The sequence below is a fragment of the Protopterus annectens genome, chromosome 2.part2, assembly GCF_019279795.1.
Source record: "Protopterus annectens isolate FY-2018-M chromosome 2.part2, PAN1.0, whole genome shotgun sequence".
Lineage (NCBI taxonomy): Eukaryota > Metazoa > Chordata > Ceratodontiformes > Protopteridae > Protopterus > Protopterus annectens.
Genome location: NC_056730.1, coordinates 111,162,352 through 111,187,431, shown reverse-complemented (window position 1 = coordinate 111,187,431; position 25,080 = coordinate 111,162,352).

Genomic DNA, 25,080 nt, shown 5'->3' with positions numbered 1-25,080 from the left:
GTTCAGTGGCACTGCACAGGAAAGTGTGGTAACCATGCCTACTGTGTCCAGTCACAGCAGGTATAGCCAGATGTCCGTCAGGCTGCCACATAGGCGCCTGTCCCATGGCACTTGTGGTAGGGCCACTGGACATCATGCCCCTGGCATAGGCGATATAGCTGCAACCAGCAGAACCATGTTTCAGGCTGTAATGGTGGCGTAGGCATGTATTGAGCATTACACCAGACAGGGCCTTAGGCTGCAGAGGGCTGCTCTCACATCTGTAAGCAACATCCTCTGTGAACTGTCAGGTGCCATCCGTGCTTCTACCGAGCAAGCGGATAGAAGGCATGATGAGATGATGGCCCTCATCAGCCATGGTGTGTCCATGCTTCAACATGTGGTGGGGATGTGGTGACGCCAACATGGATGTGGGCCAGCAACACCAACAGCTGGCAGTCAACGTGGGTATGCTAGGACACCAAGGGGCTCGCATAGTGGCAGTAGCAGCCCCAGCAGTGCAGGGAGGTGTGCTGTCCACATCACACCACAGCATGCCACGTGCAAATGGTCCTGGCCAGTCCAAGGAGGGACCTGATAAAAATATGGCCCACCTTCAGCTTCTGGCAAACCAACACCACACTCTGTGCATATGATGATACCTGTGCCCCATCCCTGTCATCCATACCATTGATGCAGGGACAGGCTGATATGGGTCTGATGCACATGGTGACCACAGTCCTGCAGTGTAACATGTTGTAGGGAGTAGAGTGTGAGGCATATTTGGCAGGTAGTATAGCCATCCAGCAATGATGCCTTCTAGCTGTTAGTAACACTGCTTGGTTGTTGTTTCTAAAATGATATGCAATTGTGTTGTAGGTGTACATGTGTCAGCATGAGGAGGCCCTTTGCATATGATACCTGTGCCCCATCCCTTTCATCCATACCACTGATGAAGGGACAGGCTGATATGGTTCTGATGCACACGGTGACTGTACACCAGTGTACCACAGTCCTGCAGTGTAACATGTTGTAGAGTGTGAGGCATATTTGTCAGGTAGTGTAGCCATCCAGCAATGATGCCTTCTAGTTGTTAGTAACACTGCTGGGTTGTGGTCTCTAAAATGCTATCCATGTGTGTTGTAGGTGTACATGTGTCAGAATGAGGATGGTCTGCAGTCATCTTTTACAATGGGGTATGTCATTGTGCTGACACCATGGCAGTGACATATCTGGGGTACAGTCGAACACATTTCACAGGTTACTATACTGGGTCTTGCCTGTGCCACATGGACAGGTGGCCTGCTGAGGCATGTATACCCTGCAACCTGATGTAGACCCATCCACATACACGCACACTGTTACTTGCCAACATTGGGACTAGACCCCAACCTAGCAATGTTGTGATACTGATGTATGTGGCTTACATTGCAAAAAAGCAGCCTTAACCACTTTGTATATGACAGCCCTTGTTCTGCCCAGCAATAAAATGAATGTGTGTGGCTTACATTGCAAAAAAACTGCCTTACCCATTTTGTATCTGACAGCCCTTGTTCTGTTCAGCAACAAAATGAACAGCCCTTGAACTCAGGACCCTTTACACTAAAGTCAAAGCACTTAACCACTATGCCATGACCACTGTGAAGACAGCTGTTGTTTTACCACTATAGCTGTCATGACACATATTGAGTAGTATTGAACAATTGCCTTTACTTCCTAGATTGTATAGTCCTTATTATTAATATGACCGCTGCATCACATATGTTGTTTTATCCTAATGTACACATAGCAGATACATATGGTGAGATACATGTTGGAGGGTATACACAACTGTGATGTTTACTCATGACAGGAATATGGCTGTACACATATCATAGGTGTATAGATGTCTACATGTAAATACACATGCATACTCATATAAATGTCTGTATACACATCTGTATAGTGCTACATATATATGACCATGTGTACATCTCTTTGTATGTACAAATGTATGCATATCTATACATATATGTATATATACATATGTGTGTATATAGGTATACGCATATGTACATATAGATATATGTGCATATAGCTATATATGTATGCACATCCTATGTGTACAGATATGCCTAGTTATGTTTGTATACATATATATATATATATATATATAGAGAGAGAGAGAGAGAGAGACAGAGAGAGAGATAACTATATGTGCATACATATCTATTCTGATATACCTGCTACTGTCAATATATCTGTAGATATCGATATGTATATGTGCATATGTATCACTATCTGTATATGTGTAGACATATATTGCTCTGTATATGTATATATCTGGGTGTGTATATGTATATCTATGTACATACACATACCCATCTATATATGCCGTTATGTATATGTGTAATCATATATATAGATATCTGAATAACTATATATACATATATTTTTACCATGTGTCCTGGACATGGAGTGTAGCCCTACCCCAGTCCCTATAGTCCCAACTTCGTAGTGCAAGGGGATGTCAGGTATGTATAGCAGGTATACTAGTAGACTATTGCTACTGTAATTGGGATTGTCTTCACAGACATGGTTTGTGTGGGAGGTCACATCTGCTTTTCACATGTGTGCCATTGGCTACTGACAGATATCCTAAGGACATCATAGTAAAGTACCGCTGCTAGCACATAATGCTCCTGTGGACTGCAGCTGAGATATTGGCCAATATATGTGGACATTCTGAAACACACTGTACAGTCCAGAGGTATACATAGAACCCCTGAGTGCAAAACATGTGTGCCATGCCTGACAATATGTATGTTAACAGCCATGTAGATGAGTATAACACATAACAACTGGTATACATATGCCACAATAGCTTATGCATTCACACACCCCTGTCTGGCCTGACCCATAAAAACAGCTGGTACAGGGGTGCCATGGCCACATACTACCCACTAGAGATTGACATACATCTGTACAGCATCCCACTGCTCTGTCTGACATACATGACTGTTAAGGGAGGCCCAGCAGCAGTACATCTGGCAAGTATCTGCACATGACATCTCACTAGGTAAGTACACTAAACTGCTAGGTATGTAACAATGCACTGTGCAGGCTACAGGCAGACTGGCTCAACACTGGCCTACATCTCCTATGGGGGAATGCACATGCACCTGCATATATAGCAGGCTATGCAGGCATGTCACAGCACAGGGTAAGATACACCTGTGTGAAAGTGCATAACCACAACCAATGTGAACACAGCCACTGCCACATATGGTAAGCTAGCATAATATTACAGGATATGGACTATCTGTTCAACACCATCCTCATATGTGTCACTCACAGACTAACCTACGTATACTGGACTGCTATACGGTTTGGTCTGCTGGCTGTCTGTGGTATGGGACGTAATTGTGTATGGCCCTACAAACATGTAAGCCAATATAGTAACATAGTGGAGCAGCATGTAACATCAGATAGGATGGGACCTATAACAATGACCACAGTCTGCACACAGGCTAAAGTACATATTAACAATACACACACTGTTGACATTCACCATAGGTACACGAACCTCATTACTGTACAAACCACCACAGAATGTCCAGGTTATGTCAGTAAATATGACCCCTACTGTACATAACATGTGTAGTAGTCTGATATCTCACTGGCTTTTTATCAGATATGATGACACTAATGATGGTGTACAACACATATGCACCTCTTAATGCATGACATATGTACAAAGGTTGACAGAGTTGTGGCTGGAAGCACATACACAGGGCTAATATTGACATGTTGCTGTGATAACTGTATACATTTACTGTTGTGACAGGGTTTGTTGCAACATATGTCCTATGAGGGATATGAAGTCAGTAACTGTCACGGCTTTCACCATCTACAGACTGCAATCCTCACACTACCTTCTGAAGTTCACAGATACATGATCTGTGGGTAACACATGAAACCAAGTGCAAAACACACTGCCCATTCTGCAGATGACCCTACAGATGTGGATTCCTCATAAACATAGAACTGACATAGCAGGTATTAAAACATGCAGGGCAGCCATATCCACACACACTGTTAAACCAACATTACTAAACATGCAGTATAGCAGCACTTACAGTCTCTAGTCAGGTCATGCATATCCCCCTCCTGTGTGTTGCCCTGGTTCCACAGTGTATGTTGTTAGAGGTAAATCCCCAATCCATCAGAGATGCTGTTTGCCAAACAACAGCTCGAGTTCCTGTTCACAGTGAATGAAAAGGGCCAACACCAACATGATGTTCCTAGATATTGGAGTGTGTTTCCATGCAATTGGCTATGGGAATGTTACTACAGCTGTTCCACATGCAATCAGCTAAAGGAGGGCTGCAATTCGTGTAGAGGCCATCAGCTGATCATGAGCATCACTTAAAATACACATGCCGCTGCCTAAGCAAATCAGGTGTAGGTCTCCACATCCACCAGAGAGGGAATGAGAGAGGCAGACAGAGGCAAAGACAAGTCAGACAAGGGTGGGAGAGTAGAACCTAAACATGTTTGTGTCACACACCTACCAGCACAGGGAATCAAACCCCTGATGACTATGTAGTGCTATCACAGTTCTAGGCAGTTGTTAGAGGCACCACATAACTTACATGTTGCAGAGATCTCAGAATGTATATGTGATGGTGAGTGACATCTGCAACAGGGCTATGTTAGCTATACAGTAGGTGTAGTACATGTACCTGTCCACTTGTACAGGTGCCAGCATCAATACAGCCACATGCTCACAGGGACGCACACACATTGACACACTTGGCAGGGTCAGGAATACAACCCATCACTAGTGAGACTGCCACAACACATTACTGTGCAGGTATCACATGCACCATAAGGGTCATACAGAGGTGATATGGCAAAGTCTATGGGGAGGTATCTGACATCAGACAACATGCCTCAGTATGCCAATGGGGGGTTGTAGTGAGTGTGGATGTGATCATACGCATCATACAAAACACACACTCAAACACACAGGGTGCCAGTACTGACATGCATGGGTGAATTTTTGCACGGGTGTGTGGTGCCAACTGTGCCAGACGGCTATACAAGGCTAGGTGATGGGCATATCTTGGCGTCAGGCCACATGACAATAGTCAGCATTGTGGCTCAGGGCTGTAGTTTTTGCATTTGCCCACACAGGTGGGTATTGTATCCCCCATCCAGTCACCTGGGTGACTATTGTGTGTGGCCAATGCTGTGCATCACTTGCCATGTATGTGTTCATTAGTCCATGATATGGACAGTGTCTGTGATCTGCACACCTCCCACATGCATGTACAGTGACATGTGAAACTGTACCTGGGGTGTATGGGCCATAGTGTGTCAACAGATTATCATCAGATGTGCCAGTCTTGGCCACCTGTGGCGAGAACTGGTAATGGACCACAGGTTTACCCTGCACCTACATTGATTGCATGCATTCCCTGGTGTCAGTGGCATCTGTCCATGAAGGGCATGTTTTCAAGCATATTATGTCCTTTGTGGGTCACATGTGATGGCACCACAGGTGTTGCAGATGTCCAGTGGGGAACATGGGGAAGGTACACTGTCTGCATGTATGCACCTATTGGACAGATGGACAGGGTGCCATGTGCTCTGTAGCCCACTGCAATCACTCCATAGTTACTATCAGTGGCCAATATGCAGTGTACTACCTACATATTGGCAGTCGCCTAGGCATGTGTGTGTGTGTGTGTGTGTGTGTGTGTGTGTGTGTGTGTGTGTGTGTGTGTGTGTGTGTGTGTGTGTGTGTGTGTGTGTGTGTGTGTGTGTGTGTGTGTACATGGGACATGGGTTGAGAGTGTGCTCTGGGTAATATTGGGGTTGCTAACTGTGAGTGCCTGGCCTTGATGTCATGTATGGATATGAATTTGCACTCCAGCCTCACGGCTATTTCACATATGTTATCCCTGTATAGTGGACATTGTGATATATACTAGGGCCACCATATAAGAAATTTGCAAAGCCCACTCCACATTTGGTCCTGATATCACACACACTCACACCCACCTCCACACAGAATACAAGCTCCATCCAAACACATACAAACACCAGTCATATCTGGGAGTAGAACCCCCTACCTAATTAGTTTATTACACTACACAGTTATAGTACATGCCACAGAGATTACAGGAGTACTTCTTCCCCAAATGTGTATATCACATTGGATGACATCAGCAGGATTGACAAAGTAGGACATTCAACTTATAGTGAGTGTTGCTAGGCTAAAATGCATTGCTCCCTACACAGACAAAGACACACAAACACAAAACATCCACAACCAACATGTGTGAGTATAGAACCCCTAACAGAGGGGTCTATATCACACTACAGCATGGAGCTGTTATAGGACACACCATGTGGATTACCAGAGAACTCCTTCCCCAAAGTTATATTTCACAATGAATAACATCAGCAGGATTGCCAAAGTAGGGCATTTGAAATGTACTGAGTGTGAGTAGCCTAATATGCACTGCTCCCTACACAGACATTGAAACACACACAAAACATCCAGAACTGCCATGGGTTGGTATAGAACTCTACCAGAGTTCTATATCACACTACAACAGTATGCAGTTACAGGATGCACTACAGAGATTACTGGGTACAGCTTATCACACTACAGCAGTACACAGTTACAGGACACACTATGGAGATTACTGGGTACAGCTTCCCAGAGGTGTATTTCTAGGTGGATGACATCAGCAGCCTTGCCAAAGATGAACATTTGAATTGTATGGAGTGTGACTACCCTAAAAAGTATTGCTTTCTACACAGACAGAGACACACACATTTGCCATGTCTGGGATTAGAATAGCTACTTAACTGATTTATCACACTACAGCCATATGCAGTTACAGGATGCACTACAAAGATTACTAGGCTTCAGCTCTCCTAAGGGTGTATTTCACAGTGGATAACCTCAGCAGGCTTGTCATAGTAGGGCTATGGGGAGGGCAGTGTGTGTGCATAGGCCATAACCCATTCATCTAGAGTTTGACACACCATATGCGGGCACACACAGGGTCATATTTCACAGGTACATGTATACATCTGCTAGATGACTACTTCCTTTTACAGTCATGTTTCACAGCTGACATGTGCACCAATAGTCTGTAGTGCTGACAGATACTGGTGGCTAGTATCTGCAGTGAGTGACATCTGAACCTCATGTGGTTGGGGCCCTTTGACTGTGTGCTGGGTGTGACAGGCCTGGATGGCTCCTTGTCATAGTCACTCTCTTCCACACATCTATGTATGTCTACCTTTGGCTTATTATAGTGTGTTGACCTTACATATATGTTTGTATTCCTATCCACTGTGTGTGCAAGGTATAAGTGATGCATACTGGAAAGTGTCTGCGCTAACAACTGCAACTGCCAGATATGTCTGGTCCACTGGTGTTTGCATACATGGCCTTCATTTCTCTAAGTGTGTGAGCATGCCCAGTATGGCCTTCTGTATTTAATGTGTGGATCGAGTCCAGGTAATTTGCACTGCAGTGCTGACCTTGGTGTTGTACACCAACAGGTGGCATGCTGTTTCTGCAGGGTATCCATCAAGCATTTGGCATTGACTGTTCCTACATTTCTGCATAGGATGGGGGGGGGGGCTCAGCCGACTATTTCTACATTTCTACACAGGATGGGGGGGCACACCTGACTGTTATTACATTACTACATAGGGGGGCACACCTGTCTATTTCTACATTTCTACACAGGGCTGGGGGGCACACATGACTGTTATTACATTCCTTTGTAGGGTGGGGAGGGCTCACCTGACTATTTCTATGTTTCTACACAGGGTTGGGGGGCACACCTGATTATTACATTACTACGTAGGGTGGGGGGGGCTCACCTGACTATTTCTACATTTCTGCACAGGATGAGGGGAGCACACCTGACTGTTATTACATTACTATATAAGGGAGGGCACACCTGTCTATTTCTACAGTTCTACACAGGATTGGGGGGGCACACCTGACTGTTATTACATTACTATGTAGAATGTGGGGGGCACATTTGCTATGACTGTACTGATATGTCAGGTACTCCATTTCATTCTGTATTGTTAACTATCATGCTGACTAGAGGCATACCAGTGTACTACCGATCATGGCTTTGGTTGCCCTACATATTAATGTCTGACTTCCTCCCCTTCAGAACTATCATCCCACTGCCTGCCCTGCTGTAGTCTGTCTGTGTAGGCCTGGGGGGGGGGGGGTAACCATAGCCATCATTCAGGGGCCATGTTCAGGCTCTGTTTGGGTTTGTCTACACCTGTCCTGCTGGTTGAGACTGTTGTTTGATATGTGTACCACCCTGACTGGCTTGTGTGGGTCATATGGACACACATGTCGCCCAGCACAGTTCCTGCAGTGGGTTTTGTCACCCTGTGTAGTACTGGCTACTATGGTGACTACAGTATGTGTTACAGATGTCATGGTGCCACTATGGGTGTCTACTGTCTGCTGCCATAACATTCAGCCACCCAATTCCCTTGCATGCTCATATCCATACCATATATGCAGGTTTTGACACATTCTACTCCATTTGGCAATTGGTAGGTTGATTGACTTACCTTGAGGGTGTGCCAGACTTGCAGATGGTGCTGGAGGGCTGCCTATGTCAGATGCACATAATACACTCCCTATACATGGTTGATCACAGTTAGTGTCATGTTTGGCATCCCTTTTACTGTATGTGCGAGTCAGGGAGAGGTGTAATTCCCTGGATCTCTACTCTGTCAATGTATGTGCTATGGGTTTTCTCTTTGCCTCGGCATACTGGGCACACCTCTATCTGCCTACTGGGGTAGGCTCAGGTTTTTCCTCCTCCGAGTCACTCTGTGCCTGTGCAGGCCTTGGCATTGGTGGGGGGATGTGTGGCCCTGCCCCATGCTGTTCCTGCTGCAGCTGTTTCTGCAGGATCATATTATGTAGCATAGCACATACCATAATAATTTGGGTAGATGTAGCTGGTGAGTACTGCAAGTCTCCACTAGATGTGTCCAGACACCGGAACCATGACCTGAGCATCCCAAATACATGCTCTATTATAAGTCTGGTCTGTGTGCCTCATTATGGCATTCTTGTTCGGGTGTGTGTGTCATTTCTGATGGGTGTCATCAGCCAGGGCTCCAGTGTGTAACCAGCATCCCCCACTAGGTGACCATAGGAGATGTCCCCATTGGCAAATTTCTGACACAGCTGTGTCAGGTGCCATATGTGGGAATTGTTCTAGCTTCCATGGCAGCCAGCACACACATTCATTATAATGTCTTGGGCATCACATATGACCTGAGAGTTGATGGAGGGGATGCCCCTGCAGTTGATGTAGGCCCTACCCTGATCATCAGGTGGTGATTTTATGCATATGTGTGTGCAGTCTATAGCACCCACTATCTCAAGTATTCTGCTATTTGGTGGAAGAGATGCATATTGCTGGTCAAGACCTCATGGGTGTTGAGGAAATATACGTGCTCACTGGCATGTGCTGACATGGCATCCAGGAACTGGTGGAAAACTCTGGATGCTGATACCTGTGAGATCCCCATGATATCCCCAGTTTAGCTTTGGGAGGTACCTGTGGCTAGTATTCCTAGGTCTACACATACATTGGTATCCACTGGGATGGGTTGCCCTTGGTCAGTTTGGTGTGTCAGGTGTGGCCGGCACACCTCAACAATTTGCTGTAGGATGTCTCTGTCCACCCTATAGCACTCCACTATCTCCAGCTCCTGTAGCCCCTGGTAGGTTACCCTGGTTCTGTACACTCTTCTCCATCTCCTCACTGTAGGTTGATCGGCAGCATTCACATCCTCACCACCCTCAGCCTCTTGCACATGTTGTTCTATGTTGCCTGCTGCAGCCCTTCTCATTTTGTAGGTTTGTTTGTTAAAATTTCCCCGCTTGTATACACTGGTGGTGTAGTGTGTGGGAAAAACCAGAGGGGAAGGTGTATGCTTAGTTTATAGTAGTGTTCTGGGCTGGTCTGGTTTGCTGCCTTTGTAATTGGCTGATTCTGATACATTTCACCTGCCAGCTATGCTAGTTCTCCTTGATTATCTTCCTACTGCTGTTTTCCCTTCCCATTGCCTTCCAGTCTAAGTCCGTGTGTGATGCACAAACAAAGTGCTCAAATGTGCACACTGCTGCTATTTCCTGGTTTAACTTCTTTTTTCTTCCTGTAAAACTCGTGGGTGGCGCGCACACCCGTTTAGGCTTTGTAAAGTGCTAAGAAGGTTTAGACACACCCCCTAGCTTAGCAGTGCTAAGCTAGGAGCAAACCTGAGCCACAGGGCTCCAATCCACATACAGTATGCCTGACACCCCCCCCCCCCATGGGTTCACCTAACTCCTAGGCTTGCACCAAGCTATTCCTACTCTTACACTGTTGGGATCTGACTCATATGCTGGGGAAAACTGGGATTCACTATCCTTCCCTTTATTTGCATAGGATTGCCTGCTAATGCATAGTTACATGTCTCACACTGAGCCTCCCCCCTTAGCAACCACTACTCACTGGCCAGGTTGTCTTCTGCCTGCCATTGACTTGCATGGCAGAATACTGATTTTAGTTAGACTGTTTATTTTAGGTTTATTTTATTACTTCCCCCAGATCCCATTTGCGCGCCGCAGCCCTACACTTAAACAGCCGAGATTGGCTAAAAAAATAAAAGTTGATTTTTGTATTTTTTGTTTTGTTTGCAATGCCAGTGGCCTTATACTTGGCCATTGGCATGCTTACTACATGATATGCAGCCTTTATTTGGGGCTGTCACAGCTCCATTTTGGAATTTGCAGAAATGTATTCGGTTACTAACCGAGTGCATTTCTGCAAATAGCACTAGTCTTGCACGGACTGTTGCAAGTTTCCTGGATTGCAAAATCACCTCATTTGCATAGATTTCTCCTGCAAATGGGGTGATTTGCATACCAGAGCTTAGTCTGTGCAGGATTAGTGCAGGAGCGCTCATGCACGCCCCTGCAGGCTGTTCCTGATCGCACTGCAGACATATTGCCTGCTTCAGCTCCTGCACCAATCTTGCACTCCATGCAAGCTTTTGAGAATCCAGGGGATAGACCTGTTGGGGGTTTCCTTCACCTGTGACTTGCTTGTGATAAAAAGAATTACTATAACTTACAGTGCTGACTGTTAGAATTCCAGAAGTCATGTAGAAAGTAGTGTTGTAGTGTTTCTAACTGTGGGTTTTTCTATTTACATTTTTTATGGCAAGTATGTAAAGTAATTTGGCAAATGTTTTGTGCATTCCCAGCAGTAGTGGCAGTTTGTAGAGTACCATAAGGCAAGTTAAAGGTACATGCCCTTTTCCCCACTTTAGTACAGTCCTGGGGTTAGTATATATTATTAGGAGCGGTGTGGGGGGCTCGGGAGTGGGAGGTGTAGCACCCCACCTAGTTTGGTTGTACATTCTCCCATTTCTGTTAAGAGGGTTAGTAAGTAGTTTTTAAGTTTTGGAGATGGTTAGTTACTGGTGTTCTATGTGTGCTTGTCTATGGTTTAAGACTTAGTATGTTGAAATTCAGCATTGTAAGCTGTCGGTGAAATGGGAGTCAGTCAAATGAGTTTAGGTCAAGTGAAGTAGACCCATACTTCACTTGACCTAAAACTCATTTGATTGACACTCATTTGACTGACACCCAATTGACCTAAACTTTCATTTGACCTAAAACTCATTTGACTGACTCCCATTTCACTGACAGTTTACAATGCTGAATTTCAACATACTAACTCTTAAACCATAGACAAGCACACTTAGAACACCAGTAATTAACCTTTTCCATAACTTAAAAACTACTGACTAGCCCTTTTAACAGAAATGGGAGAATGTACAACCAAACTAGGCGGGGAGCTATGCCCCCCACTCCCCCCAATGTGCTGGGCTGTGCCTCCCACATACTCCTAATTATATATACTAACTCCAGCATCACACTACAGTGGGGAATAGGGCATATACCTTTAACTTGCCTTGCAGTACTCTACACGCTGCCACTACTGCTGTGAATGCACAAAACATTCGCCAAATTACTTTACATACTTCCCATGAAAATGTAAATAGAAAAACCCACATTTAGAAACACTACAACACTACTTTCTACATGACTATTGGAATTCTAACAATCAACACTTTAAGTTACAGTAATTCTTTTTATCATAAACAAGTCAGATGTGAAGGAAAACCCACAACAAGTGTCTTACTTGGTGAAATGGGTGTCAGTCAAATGAGTTTTAGGTCAAATGAAATTTAGGTCAATTGGGTATTGGTCAAATGAGTGTCAGCCAAATGAAATTTAGGTCAAGTGACGTAGACTCATATATATATATATATATATATATATATATATATATATATATATATATGTAGAGATATATAAGGAGGCCCATATGATATTAGACCATGTTCAGTAGGCAGGCATTGATTGTGTTTGTTTACTTTAAATCCCAGAAGACACTGTCACTCGTGAAACATTCATATACTTATTGGTCAAAGAAGAGACACAAGGGTGTAGGTGATTAACAGCGCTCGTCAAATTTGGAGAAGGTTTGATTGTTTGTGATACATAAAAAGAGACATGAGGTGAATTCATTTATTTCTAGTGACATAGCCAGAGAACAAAGAAGCCTGAAAGCATCTTAATATATTTGGGTGGGAAACAGTTTGGGATCATTGACTAAAAAGGACATATTGTTGAGGATATTGCAAGATGTATTGCAGTTAAAGCACATTTCCCGCAGGTATGACTGTGTGATCAAATATAATCCCAAAGTTATTGTGGATGAAAGATACAAATCGCAAAGTCATGGTTGCAGAAAGAACATCTGTGAATAAGAGCAGGTGGTTCCTCTCACTCAGACATTACGACATAGAGGATAGTGCCCCCATAGTACAGAATGATGTGTGCACTGCAGAGATACAGGCCTGCACCTCTAAACTGTACATCATGATGATGCTGAAGGAAATTATCCAAAGATTGCCAGGAAGGAACACGTGACTGGTTAATGAAAAGTATGTATGTTTATAGGAACATGAAGTAGGCCTACAAAAGAAGAGTAAAGAGAGGGAGCATTAGGCTGAAAACTGAGTTTAGAGTTGGGGAACAGTCAGTCAGTCATTCATGTTCAGGAGTGGAAGATACCACTGTGATCAATAGATAATCTTTGGTTTAAAGGGGTAAAAACAACAACCTACCTGGATAGATGGTTAGATATCTCAAGACTAGAGTTAATTAAGTGTTATATGTCTCCCTAATTAATCCAAGCAGGTGATGTACATCCAGTGAAATTTATATTGATTGGCTTTTGGTGAAAGTAGGATGCGGCTGCCTAACCTGACCAGTGATTTTAAAAATAGTTAGCATGCTGCAACTGGTTTATCTATTCATGGGTTTGGCAGGTGATTTACCCCTGCAAAAGAAAGTTATGAGTAGGTATGGTAGTTGATACTCCCACAAAATAGCGCAGTAGAACAAGTATGTTCAACTAATTAAACATGCCGATGTGTGTGTCATTCATCTGCCTTTGCAGCCTGTATGAGTTAACTATTCAACATCACTAAGGGCTGTGGATTTGTGGGAATAAGCTAGAAGTTGTTGCAAGCCAGAACTGTTATGGCAAGGCTAACCTTAGTAGTTATTTGGCCATTATAAGCAGAAGCCTCTAAGCAGGGTGAAATCGGTGTTTGCCAAATATCAAATACTAATTCATGTCAAATGATTACAACAACTGTGGTGACTAAAGATATATTGAATGTTTGAAGTAGCTGTTATTAGAACTTGTTAGATCTGACCAAGCATCCTTGATAAATAACATACCTTTCCTGTCACTAACTTGCAAATAAACTGGTTGCATAGCATTAACTCGGCTTATGGTTCTTTTGGAAAGGGAGGGCACAGGAAAGTGGCAGTTTGATGGTCACAGACTACTTTGTCCAGGCCTCTTCTCCCTGATCTGTAGGAGTGGTATTCTGCCCATACAGATTTTAATGGATGGTACAAGCTAGATAAAAAGGCTGGCTTTGGTTTGAGGGAGGTGCCAAACTCAGGGCAAGAGGCATGAAGCAGATGTAAGAGAGGAGAAGCAAGCAGAAGGGGTACAAAGTAATTAGCACAATTCCATTTAAGCCAGGTCTTCATAGGACAGGTGAAAGAATCATTCCATACCACTCAGTTGGAGGCAGTCACCAGGTTAAGGGGTGGAGGATTCTGCTTACCTGGTGAGGATGTCAAGAGAGAAGTTAAATAAGTGAAAAGCAGCTGGAATCAAGGAAGTGAAGCACATACAGTGGAATTTGTAGTAAGTGGTTTATGGTGAACTAAGTAGAATGTGGACCTCTCACGTGGTCAGTGGTTTGAAAAGTGGGTGGTACTATGGCAGCAGTTTATGTACCTGGCTACAGCACTTGGCACTCACCTGTGAAATAAAGTAATGGAGGTTATGGCAGTTGGTTGGCCCCAAAAAATGTTCAGCTAGCAAAGCAATGTTCCATCTCATTAAGCAAGTCGATGTGCATTCATCAACATTCTGTACAGCACATACTGGCCCTTCCGATTTACTGAGGGCAGAGTTATCATGAGCAAATTACAGAGGGTGGCATGGCAGGTCAGTACTGTTATGGCAGGGCTAACTACAAGAGACTTTTAACCAGTAAAGACAGAAGCCACTTGGCAGGGTGAAGTTAGTACTTATTTAGTATATCAAAGAATAAGAAATGTCAAATTATTTAAGAACTTGTAGAAAATAAAGATATACTGAATGTTGGAAGTAGCTGTTATTAGAACCTGTTGAGAAATATTTGATAAATAAACTTTATAACCTTCCATTGAGTTGTAAATAAACTGGTTAGATGCATTAACTCTGTTGTGGTTCTTTCAGAAGGGGTGGACACAGGCCAAAGTAGTGCATCATAGATGGATCAGTTTACACCCTGTTTAGAAGCTACACAGCACTGACTTGGAAATGATTCTTTCAACCTTGGTTTCTATATTGAGAAAATCTGTCAGAAAAAGCTTTAATCTGACAATTAAAAAGGTGAACAATTCATGAAAATTAAATATCTCCATCTGATTCAGACATTAAAAGATACAAGAACTGTTTAATATTTTGCATGTGTAAAATTAAATATGCTTAAACAAGTAGCATACATATTTAATTTGCATTCTTAAAAACAGGCTGCAGAAAGATTAACATTAAAACTATTTAAATTGAGCAGTATGGAACAATTATCATTATTTAAATCTGAACCATGGACCTTCTATCTGCAGTATCAATAAGCAAATATACTATGGCACTTTGGTGGATTTTGCCATTGTCCAGAATCATTGCATTTGGTTAATGTATTTCTAGGCTAAATAGGAGAATAGATACTGTAAAGCAGCTGTTCAGGCTTCATATTTAATACGCTTACTACATCTAATGGAAGTATAAAATACAAGATTTAATTATTCCATATTTTTGACACTTTAATCTATTTCATATTAGTATTGCTGGTACAATGAGTTCTGCTAGCTTGATGTTAAATGAAGGTTAGAGGTTACCCAGTTTCTGAACAACCCTGCCAGTTTATTATTACAAATGGCACCAAAAATGATATGTATTGTCTAATGTCATTATAATCATTTAAGCTATGTACAGTTTAAAGAAACAGGAATGCCTTTGAGGCATAATGAAATTGTCGTCTGAATAGACTTCCTGTGTGAATTTAAACTGAACTCCCGTTATTGTTCATCTGAGTATTTAGAACAGCTGACAGCTTTAATTACTAGCCTAGTAGATGAAAACTTAATTAACCTAATCAGGCTGTAATGAAGCAGTCAGGTATGCCTTCCTGTCATGACCAGTTCATAAATATACAAGCTGCCCTCAATAGTTGCCTTTTTTGCAGCTGTTCATGCAGTTACAGTTTATTTCTGGCTGCCGCCATTCGGGCCAGCAAGTCAGTCTGACCTTGTAGTTCAACAAAAGAAATGTTTATGGGAAGGCTCAGTGAGTGCCCAATGAGATTAGATCTGTTTTCTGTAAACTGAGGGGAACATTTGATTATAGAACAATTTTGTCCATATAAATGACTTATATTATTTTATCTAAATAAAAATAAATTAGGAAGGACATCTTTTTCTTCGTGAAAACAACAGCAGTTTGTTGTCATTTGAAGTATGATAGACTTGTCCATAAATGACGTGTAATTGCCTGTAATCCTTCTCACTCTCTGTCTTTCAACAACTGACAAACAGCAGCAGTACTGTTGCATTTCAGCCCAGATGGCTTTGCAACTAGCCAAGCTGAGAGGAAATATGAATGGTCGTTCATGAGTAACAAGTTTAAAATGACACCTGCATTTATGTAGTATATAGTGTATTTTAGTAAACTTGGGTTTGTATATAACTGTGTGCACATTTTTTTACATGCACATTGTGTGTGTGTGTGTGTGTGTGTGTGTGTGTGTGTGTGTGTGTGTGTGTGTGTGTGTGTGTGTGTGGGTCTGAGAGGTGTTTGTGTGGGAGGGAGAGGAGAGGAACCTGTATTGCTTATAAGCGGACTTCAAAGCAGAAAATTACATGAAATTTTGAACCATGGATTCCTCTGCCTATTTATAATCATAGAGCAGGTAAAAAATAACAAGTCTGTTGAACTCGCTGAAGCGTAGTATGCAATTTTCCATCATATAATACTGCATCAGTTGGACAGCTCAGCAAATAAACTCTTGCAGATACATGGAAGCATGGTAACTCTGAGCTGTACATTTTTTCTGAAAATATTGCAAACAAAATTCAGTGGGCCAGATTCTGAAAAACTTGGTCTCAGTTTAACTGACTTACTTTGATGTGAGACTTACGTATAAACAGGAGTATATCAGAGTCCAAATTACAAAAGACCTGCACTCATTTTAAGTAGTCACTTATACTGAAAACAAGTTTTTTGGAGTCGGGCCCACAGTCTGCATGCATGGAAAGGCATGTATATGCACTTTAGCAAAGTGTATATGAATGATTTCTTTTTACACTGACAGACTAATTAAAAATAGCTAATTAGTACAGGAAGTTCAGGAACTGTAATAACTAAATGTCGCCGGTGAGAGAGATTAAAGTGTATAGCAGACTGGATTAAGGCTAAAAGCCGCAGACTAGCTTCAGCCTAATGTCTGAATTTTGACACGGCCCAGCTGGGCTTCCACTCTTTGTGATTCTAAGAATACCTCTTATCCAGTTTAAAGCTCCCATGTTGCTGATAAAATTAACCATTTTGAAGTTTGTGGATTTTACCAATTTAATAAAATTATGACCATTTCTAAAAATAACCATTAAACATTTTCATATTTGATTGGCTAAACCAAATCCTCTTTGCTGCACTAAACAATTGCCATCATAAAATGATAGATATTAAGGCTCCAATGAGCAGACCTTGACAGATCTAAATATCAAAAAAATGCCTAAAATGATGTTTGCCTCAGTGTCAGGGGCATGGCCTACTCATATTCAATGCATTATGCTCACATAGACATGAAAGGAAACCTTTTACATATAGTGTTTCTAAAGAACATCTTCATTTTCTGCAGTATGCAGAAACACCCATCTTCACAAAAAAAAAGATCTATTATCCAACAGAGTGGTTTCAACAATGCAATATGTAGCTTTACAAAATGATGCCAATGTCTAGCAATAATATTCACTACTTAGCTATTATTTGCATCAAACACTTAAGGTATATATAAAAGTATGCAATTTACAATGGCATCATCGTTGGCGTGGCTAAGTCAAAACCTGAGGAAAAGCCAAGCATTTGACCTTCCTGGAGAGATGACATTATGCAATTACATACAACTACTGAATGCCTTACTGCAATGGTTAATTTTTAATAATACTGTAAAGCAGAAGTAAGCACAGGCATGTTGTTGCTCAACAACCTCACTTCTGCAGTGGCGCACTAGAATTCTAGAATTCTCATAGTGATTGTGCAGTAATACATTATTCCAGAGAGAGGAGATGCTGAAACTGATGTTTCAAAATTGAATGAAGTAATAACATTAAAGGAGGTCAGCTTTAAGAAGGGCTGGCACACACACAGTTTAGTACTGCAAATGATACCAAAAGTGATAACTTAACCTAATGCATAAAAAGAATGCAATTGCTAAAAATATGAAAACATGAAAAAATATTTAAAAAATCACGAACTTCTGGGACAGAAATAAAGCAATACTTATGGCTAGAGAAATAAAATAAAAATATACTGATGGCTAAGTGTATTTCCATTTATCTGGTTGAGAAAACTAGCTGAACACATGGGACAGGCAGATATCTGCAGACAGAACTGTTCCTTCTTTTTAGTGAACACACAAGAGTGACAGAATACAAACTAGCCAAAATGAAAATAAAGAATGCTGATATGGTCTGTCAGACTTGTGCAGTTTGATTATTCTTAAAAATGAAATTAAGGTCAACTATAAGTGCCCAAGTCAAGGCACTCACATACCACTATCTCACAGCCAGAAATATGGGTCTCTAGTAGCTTACATTGCTGGCCACTCATGCTTAAATTTGACTACATGTGTTGGGAGAGGTGTGGCAGCTATTGGAAGAGAGCAGAGCTACCGCATCTCACCCAAACACAATAACTGAGTTTGGCAAAGCTAGTGTGGCAGCTGTGGGGAGGAAGTGGTATGGGGTGCGACTGCAGGATAGGGTTTCAGGCAGCTTTAGGGAAGGAGATTTAGATTAAGGAAGACAAAGGGAGTTATAGGTTTAAGGCGCAGGCTTTAGGGTAAGGGAGTAATTGCAAACTTTAGCCTTAGGAAGGGGAGAGTGGATTTTTACATTTAGAGAGTGATCAGGGACTTTAAGATTAGGGAGCATGCTGTTATGGTTAGGGTTAGGGACCAGGTGGGAGTTTTAGGGCTATTGATAGTGTTCAGGTATGGTCATGCAGTTCAGTAGGGTAGGTAGCAGGAGGACTAAGTAATTCACCAGGATCATATTAGTGGGAGTTAGGGCACGTGCCTGTTAGAAAAAGTGACAGTGAACATGTGTTCTGGTAACTACTAGCATGAAAGCACTTGTAGTAGATCCTTAAAGTTAGCTGAAGTTGTTTAGATAAGTAATACTTCAAACTAAATGGACTGTCTGGTAGAATTAATGGCATTTGAAAAAGGAGAATTAATCTAGAATTTGTAATTGGAAGCCTGGTCATTAAATTACCTGTAATATCTTTATTTATCTTAGAACAAAAAAAGGTGCCAAACCCTGTTTAGCAGTAAAATACGCTGATAGATACAACAGAATTGCTATAAATATATGGCTGTATGGATTCACTTCATAATCTCAAAATACCGTAATATCGAATTGCAGTATCTCAAAACCAGGAAGTCGAATACCCTAAACACCAAACATACATGAACCCGACACCCAAAATCGCGAATCCACAAAATCCCGACACTACAAAACACATACATACACTAATCTACATACCTCCCAACACTTCCCTATAACAAACATAACACACATGCACACAACCAAACATATACACACACCTACCCTTAGTATATGCAGGGGTGCAAGCCCCCCTGCACCCCTCCATGTGGGGGGCTTTGCCCCCCACACCCCCTTACTTATATATACTAACTCCGAGGTCGCACAACACTCCATAACACACACATCCCAGCACCACACATTCCACCCCCCCCGCACAAACATACATCACATACACATGAACACCAGCACTCCCAGCACTAACACTAACACATTCACACTGCACAACACCTACCCTAACCACACCTCAAACATCCCAACACATTCAAACACACACAAACCCTCCCCAAAACCCTAACAAAGTACACTTACCTAACGCGTTATCCGTACCGCGGGTTCGACATTCTGCATTTCACATTTCCGTCCATTTGACTTTACAGGCTCGAAATTCTAAAATTCGATATTTTAATATTTTGAGCATATAAAGTGTTCCCAGCTGTATGTATTAAAAAACTAACAAATTTTAAGAAAACCGCTGTAAGTGCATTATTTGACTAAAGATGGACTTCTTTAAATTGGAAAGTACTCAACTCATGCATTTAAATATATAACATAATAAACCACATTCTTTTTACACCAGTCTTAATGTTAAAACAGTTTTGTTTCTTTCAGCACTGTCTTTGGTTATACTGCCATGATGTGGCAGCTGAGAAGGAAAGATCTTCTGTATGACATAATGACCATAGCACAGCTTAGGAAGTGACCTGGATGCAAGAGAACCAAGTGAAAGTAACCCAATGAAGAGATAGAGATTTAATATCTATTTTCAGGTAAAAGGGATGAGGTGCAGCACTGGAGACCACCAGTGGTGGTTAGAGGAGTCATTACATGGCATTCGGCAGTTGTCATTAGAGGCAAGCAGAGGTGACTTCTACAGCTCACGAAAGAAAATGGAACCGACAATGGGTACTGGAGGACTGAAACCACCACAAAAACAAATTTGACCTAGGTTTCGTCTTTATTTAGACTTCTTCAGAACAAAAATGTTAAAAAGTGGTTACCCACCAGCATTTATACAAGATAAGATGACATCATTGACCAATTAGTCAATTAGTCAATTAAAAACTTAAAAGGCAAAAAACATTTCACCATGCTTAAAGCAACCTGAGCACACACCCACACACACACAAACAAATCACTTATAATATGGTGAATATACTGCATTAGTGATAGTAATAAATTCATAAATACGGTGTCACAAAATCAAATAACAAAATGTTATAATGAAAATGAACACCTAGCATCACACCATGTAATATGTAATGTTAAAAAAATACAATTACACATGACAAGTGAAATTATCAACTAGTCACCCAAGAATGTGTTTCAGTTTTAAAATTGGGGCTATACTAATATGATCATTAATACCAGGAAAGACAGTTGCATTCAACCTAAGTTGCCACCTTACTTCACTAATATCTAAATGCAAATCTAAAATCCTACCCTGTACATCCTTAATTATATTTTGCAATATACAAAACTTGAAATGATGTCCATCATGCATTTCAATGTGCCTGTAAAGGGCATTAATGCTTTTCCTTAGCCTTATATCTGAGAGGTGCTCATTAATCCTCTCTTTAAAGGCTCTACTAGTTTTTCCGACATAAAACACCGGACACTGTACACACTGTGCCATGTACACCACATTTTTTGTATGACAGTCAAAATGCCCATATAATCTAATAGGCACACCTACCACTTGTAAATTGGAACCTGTTACTAAGATGTGATGACACACACTACATCTCCCACATTTAAAATTCCCGACGGGCCTACCAGTCACAATGGAAACATTATCACCCTTCTCTAATAGCTGTTTCAACGACCTAACCTTCCTAAAAACACATTTGGGATAAGTACCAAGCTTGTCCCATACCAAACAATCTAACCTGAGAAACCTCCAATTGTTGTATATAATGTCCCTAATATTGGGAGCATCATAAGAATAAGTGGTGATAAAATAAAGGTTGTGTTCGGAAAAATGACTACTGGTGTTATCGGTCACAGGTAGAGTATGGCCATCATTATCCACATTAACAATTTGATTAATTGTGTCCTGTTCCACTCTTGTAAGTTCTGTACTTGTTCTACCTCTAATTAATGGCCAATACACCCCTTCGTCCCTCTTCCGTTTAACTTCCTCCAATACAGCTAGACACATACCTTCAGGATATCCTCTCCTAAGGAACATGCTCATTACAAACTTCACTTCCTTCAAAAAATCTAAGTTATCACTAACCATCCTGGCAGCCCTGACCATCTGACCTTTAATAATTGCTCTTTTCTGGTGGTCAGGGTGCCAACTAGAATAACAGAGGTAAGAATTTGAGAAAGTGGCTTTTCTATAGATGTTAGTGGACAAAGAATAATTTAAAGGGTCTATTTTTAACTTTACAGCTTCTACAGCTCATTCAAGGCATCATATATGCATGCATCATAGTGATCCCAATTGCAAATAAATGCCCCTCCAAAGTAAACTGTAAATAATATATATATATATATATATATATATATATATATATATATATATATATATATATATATATATATATATATATATATATATATATATATATATATGGCTTAGGGTGTCACTTGGAGCTTGTATGAGAGGATGAATAGCTTTTTATACTGTTTGTATGTGAGCTTCATCAACACACCTGGCTAATGCTCTGTGTGGTGGAAAGTGATGAGTTATGCATGGGTTTGAATCCCCATGAGCATTTTTTAAATCTGTGTCTGCTGTTGTGATAACCAGAAATGTGTGTTATTGACACATGCCCTGTAAGAGATATATGGCATTCATAGTGAATGCTCAGCTTAGTGAGCTTTAAGATGTTGCAAAATAATGACTTAAGCACAGCACAAACACACTCACACACTCTCACACACACACACACACACACACACACACACACACACACACACACACACACACACACACACACACACACACACACACAAAAAAGGACTGAGAGACTAAAATAAAACTTTTTGAGTTCAAACATTGTGCAGTGATTGGCACAGACCAAGAATGATGGACATAGGTGGATAAGGATAAATGACTGTTGTCATCTTATGGTAGAAACTAAAGAAACATCCTTCTGTCATGCTAATGAATTGATTGCTGACCATCATATGATCGAGTATAAACTCGAGGTGCACCAGATAATAATAATGATGTTAATACAAGTCAAATTATGTCATACATTCTCTGGCGTATTTTCCCCCAGATGTGCTGTTGAATTTCGCAGTAAGATATGTGGAGGGATTGTATCCCCTGATTATTGAAGTCTATTTAACATCAGTAATTTTGCATTTCCTTTACTGGTGCCAAACACCCTGCAGCTGTATGCTGCTTGACAGGTTTAATGCAAGTTATTCTGTGGCATGTTCATGTAACAGACAGGTCACGAGACTAAGAGGTAAGCAGGTAGGATTTTGAATCCCTAAACATATAAGTTGTGGCAGTGTGAACAGCGGACATGATGATTATGTTAATCCAGTTGTTTTATGAATTGGGTCATGTGTGCAGGCTCCACAACCTAAATCTGACCAGTAAAATGCAATTGATATCCTACTGTTAACTATCTGGAGTCAATGTTAAGCATGTATCCTTAACAGCAAACATACTCAAGGAGGCCTGCCATGTTTTACACCTTGACATGTCACTGCAGCAATCACAGCACAACTCATATATCAAAAATCTTTTGCCATGCATTTAAAAAAAAAGTATCCGCTCTGGTTACTATTGCATGAAAGATGTTAAACTCAAAATTTGCTTTGGGCACCAATTCAGTGCTATTTTTCCAGACTTCTTTGAACGAGAGACCCATACCTGGTGAAGGAGAGTAGTGCGCCTTTTAGAGCACAAAGGTGGTGTGACAAGGATATTAAGATTTTTCTGCATCTTACTTAAAAGTGTTTGCTTAGGTATTTTTATACCCCAAGCAGACTCCAAAGAATTTTTCTTCAGGTGGATTGTAATGTTGGCAGTGTGATGAGTAAGATACGTGTAATTAGGAACATATTTTTCTAGTGTAATAAGTTGATAGACTTTAAATATTTCCTGCAGACATCTGTGTCAGAAATACTGGGTGAACAAACTGGTATAGCTATATAAATTATTCTTCTTTTAGCTGTAATGGGGAATTGGAATTGGTTAGACACAGTAAGGCTTTGCTAAGTTTAATTCTGGTGGCTGCCAAAAAAGTAATTACTAGAAAATGGAAACCAAAGGCTAAACCAACTGTACCAGAATTAGTGAATATAGTAACAGAGATAAAACAACTGGGAGTGGGATCTTTAGAAAAGGGTAGGAGCAAATTACATATAAAAATTGGAAATTGTGGGAACAATACATACAGAATAATGTTTTGGAGGATGAATGAGGTTTAAGGGGAAGGCAGGAATTGAATTAGTTTTGTAATGTTTGACTGACAATGGCTGGATAGGTTATAAGTGATGTATAATGTTTGCAACTGAAAATATGTCAATATGGTTTGTTTTTGTTAATATAAATGTATGATTGCCTATGTCAGAATCGATAATTTAATAAAAATGTTTCTTGTTAAAAAAGAAAAAAAAAAAAAAAGGATTTTTCTGCATCTCCTCCGGAAGCATTAATTACAACCTCAGCTTACTGCAGAAAGGCTATAACAAGTCTCAGTACAAGGCTGATGCATGGAATAGTTTTCCAAGGCTGTCAACTGTGCTTCTCTCATCCCTGTAGTGGCATAAGCTGCAGGAAGCCTGAACTTCTTGGTTTATTGGAGGATGAGCTTTGAGACTTGTCACCCCTCTGTACTGTAAGTATAACATGATTTACCCATCCTGACACTCTGCCAGTACACAGCACTCTACAAATGCTGTCTCTCTATGTTTGTAGCTCCTGAACAGATTGAAAGGAATCAGGGGATACATAAGGAGTGACAAGAGTGACTAAGAGAGCTCCTGGGTAAATATAGGCTATGATTCACCGCATAGGTTTCAATAATGAAGTTTAACTATTAAAATACGAGTAAATTACATTGATATAGTGAAACAAAATCTGCCACTGGTGGCATTTTATATAGTACATAGCATAGAGCATTACCAAGTAAAGGCGAATAATTTGCATTCTTCTTGCCACCATCTGCATAGCTGAAGAAGAGGCTTATCATGTTAAGAGTTATGTGCACTGACATTGTTATTATGGCTGTGTGTTCAATCCCTGCCAACAAAACAAAGAGTAAAATAGATGTTTTCTTAAACTTATTATATTATTTCACAATAGTTAAGGAAGTATACTCATAAATAACACATTTAAGATAACATAAATGTGTATGTCCTGTATGCTGTTATTATTATTGACCATCAGGGTAATTTCTCATTATGAAACTCTTTATAAAGCTATTTTCATTATTTTTTTTTGTATGTCTCTTTCAGCACTCTCTTTTTTCATATTATTTTTTTCTCTGTTTCTGTTATTAGAAGTAGCACAGGGATCTGGGTTAACAGCTCCATCATGACCTGTCCCCCCT